Raw genomic sequence first — 3,834 nt, forward strand, 5'->3', positions numbered from 1 at the left:
GACCAATCAAGGTAACACTAATATTAGGCTAGTAAACTGATTAGAATGATTGATTTGGGGTTTTTAATTAAATAATGGGGTTTTTCTGGGCTGCATGGGCAAAATCACAGCTTCAAACAGAGAAATATAATGAACAACACAGGTTATCGACTGAGGCAAGGTAGGCAAGACATTTAGCATCAAATCTAGTTTTTAAATGGGATGGAAAGACTGGTGAGGAGCTAAGGAGGGCAAACAATACCTTTGAATCCTCCTTAAACAATAGAAAACATTAAACATGAACAAACTTATAGGCAGAGCATATAATACTATGAATTCTACCTAAACACTTCATCTGTTCACTCAGAAATGATTATGAAGTGAAATGAAACATAACAGATTACATATGAAACAAGAGAAAAACTAATGCTAAATCATCATGCCATAGGGATCTCAGAAATCAGAGCTGTGAAATTTTCATTAAAAATCCCTCTGTCAAAGACTGTACAATGGAGCTCAGTTCTCCTCCAGCGCTCAGAATTTCCTCCTCTCACTAACTCCCTTTAACTCTAACCCTTTTTTATTACAAAATGATTATTTTTATAAACTATTTTAAAACAAAAACAACAGATCGACCCCACAATCAGGGTGCTGTTTGAAACTGAAATTACAAAAAATTCGAAAAGAGAACAACCTTCTATTCTAAAACAGAACCGTGTCCCTAAAAATCCTCTGATCATTGGCTAATTAAAGATGAACGCTGGAGCGTAGATCCTCATAGGATCAGGATTGAAATCAAATCGCATTCTTTGGCTATGATAGATAGCACAAAATCCTCCATTTGCTATTAAAGATAGAAAGCATTCCATTATTCCAGCGTGAAAACCGAAATAGGCAAACGATCCTTGACTGCCACTTTGCAAACTGCGCCCCAAATCTGGAAATGCGTTGGCCATTTTAATAAAACAACCTTTAAGCTAACGTTCTATCCTTATGATGACAACTGTACTGAAAGAGGTTTGCGTGGTTGCACTCAGCGTTTAATTCAGATTTATACTGTACTACTCATCGATTTCCAACACATCCAACCACATGCTATATGGTAGCATCGGCAATGGTTCACATTCCGTCTCCTAAGAGCCAGCTCGCCCACAATCCCACAACATCTTCAAAAGATCCCAACAATCTTTGGCGGAAATCATGGAACAATATAAACAAAAGGCATCGCAGGCTGTGCCACCTACGACACAGGACTTTGAACGCACCTTCTGTGCACATTGCTAACAGTGTTCCAAGATTTGGAGGCATAAAAGTGTTATTTTTTCCTTAAACATAAAAAACTTGGCCTACATTTAGGAGGCTCTCATGAGGAACATTAAAAATGACATTATTTTCCATGCATATCCTCTGAAGGAAAGCATAGATATAATCTATTGCAATTTTCTTCAGCAAGCTAGATTCCCTTCTTGCGCTTACTACAGTATTACCCAGACCACACCAGCATCCCTGCAATCATTTAGAAATCGTAAATCATCATCAACAGTTCGAATTTGAGAAACACCAAATCTGACAGGCAGACCTGATTGTTGTGGAGATGCTTCGGAGACAATTAAATTCTGTGATGATTCTACTGAGACCATGCCTAAAGACATCAGATTCGCATTTTCTGTGTCTAAAGTAGGTGCCTGTTGAGACTCTTCACATAAGCTATAATCCTCTGAATCTGAGAAAGAATCCATTAGTGACTCATTACGGATAAACATGGACAAATGATCCAATAGCATTTTCTCAAAGTTGTCATCCTTCTTATGTAGGTCTTTGTAACCATACCTAACAACACACCTAAACATGTGAAAGTCCTTGGGCCCAATGCGCCTAACAAGAAAACGCTCTGCTTGCGGAACTGTATTAACTGGTAGATGCTTTACACAGACAAATACAACAATAGAATGTATAGCAGGAAGATGAGTAATGAAATGTGAGAATATGCGAGGAACTCCATTCACAAGTTCTGTATACAGAAGGTCAATCCCCGGAACTCGAACCAAACCAAGGCCAGGACCTAAACCCAGAATCCATGCCATTGAAACCTTGGTCTCTATTTCAAATTCATATTTTTTCCCTGTACCATAATGCCAGGTATACATGATAATAAGAGATACAACAGCAATCACAAGTGGAACCCAACCTCCTTGGTCAACCTTGAATAACATAGACGAGAAATATACCAGCTCAATGATCAAAAAGAAAATAGTAAACAGTAAAACTAACAGCCAATTACTCCTCCAGACGACTAACATAATAAGAGCCATCAAAAATGTTGTGACCAGCATAACAGTTATAACTGCAATACCATATGCATTTCCAATTTGAGTTGTGCCGTTGAAGCAAATGGTAACTATGATGCAAAGCACCATAAGAATCCAATTAATTTCAGGAATGTAAATCTGTCCAGAAAGGTAGTTTGATGTGTGAAGGACCTTCACTCTTGGAAAACAACCAAGTGCAACTGACTGATTGATAATTGAGAAGGTTGCAGATATGGTAGCCTGGCTGGCAACAACAACAGGCATAGTTGCAATGACAAACACAGGATAATAAGCTAGATCTGGAATAGACCTATAAAAGGCTTCTGTGACATCATCTTGATGGTGTATAAGATATGCACCCTGCCCCAAATATTGCAATAGCAGGCAAGGAAACACAACTGATGTGAATGCAATTTGAAGAGGTAAGGTCGAAAAATGGCCCAAATCAGCAAAGAGCGCTTCTGTACCTGTTATACTAAGCATAATGCCTCCTAGAGAAGCCCAGCTATGGTTTTTCCCTCTTCTAAAATACCGCACTATATAAACTGGAGAGAAAGCTTTCCAGACATGTGAATCATGCTTACATATATTGTAAGCTCCAATACTTCCAATGCATAGGAACCAAAAGAAAACTACCGGTGCAAATAACCATCCAACTTTGTCTGTACCATAATGCTGCATGCTAAATAGAATAACCAAGATGACCACTGCAATCGCCACAACTACAGCAGAGCTCATTCCATGATGATGTACCTTGATACCATGAACAGAGGAAAGGAAAGGGTGTATGAGGCTATGAATATTTGATCAAGATCTGGACCTGCAACATCAATTTTCCAGAAGAATTCTCTTTCCCACGTGACCCCTCTCTAACTTCATTCAACACACTTGCAAGTTGAAGTCGTTGATAGTAAACTGGACCAATGAATATTTCACAAGTAAGCTCTGTACCAAGGGTGCCACTGTAGAGAACCTCTGTGCCATGATAGTTGAAACCATATGAAGATAAAACTTGACCAAATTCATCAACAATAGAGTCTGATGTGTGCTTTGTTTTGTGTTTTGTGCTTTTACAGAGGTAGGAGCTTGAAGTCGCTGCCAGTTGAAGAGCTGAAGAACAAATCACATAATCTAAAGCAACACATTGAATGATTTCTTCTTCAAAACAGGGTTTTGAAGAAGAATCAATCTCTGACATGAGACAGAGTCTAACATCGACTCCACTTGGGATGGCAGCTGCCGCTCCGTGGAGGTGCCAAGAACCGTAGAACTTTGGGAGAGCAGACAGTGCCTCCACCCATTGGGCAATGGAGTTAATATTTACACAACTCTTGACTTAATTTTCAAACTGAAACTGAACTCAAACAATCTTCAAGCAAACTAAAACAAGATGCTGCCCTTATGGCTACTTATTTATTTACACAACCTACTCTAATATGCTGTACAAACAATAGATCAGGTAATGCTAAAATGCCATATTAACCATTCAAGTAAACCTGATAATGAAGCCGCTTGAGAATGCTGCCACCAGGACACAGATGCAATT

At 38.9% G+C, this 3,834-nt stretch overlaps 1 pseudogene; it reads right to left on the bottom strand.

The window, feature by feature from the left end:
- Nucleotides 1-1,210: 1,210 nt before the first annotated feature.
- Nucleotides 1,211-3,061, bottom strand: LOC149168851 (putative potassium transporter 12 pseudogene; annotated as a pseudogene).
- Nucleotides 3,062-3,834: the final 773 nt, after the last annotated feature.

Source organism: Pinus tabuliformis, chromosome 4_2, assembly GCF_031772625.1.
Source record: "Pinus tabuliformis cultivar Carrire ecotype Pingquan chromosome 4_2, CPIR1, whole genome shotgun sequence".
NCBI classification, from domain to species: Eukaryota; Viridiplantae; Streptophyta; class Pinopsida; order Pinales; family Pinaceae; genus Pinus; species Pinus tabuliformis.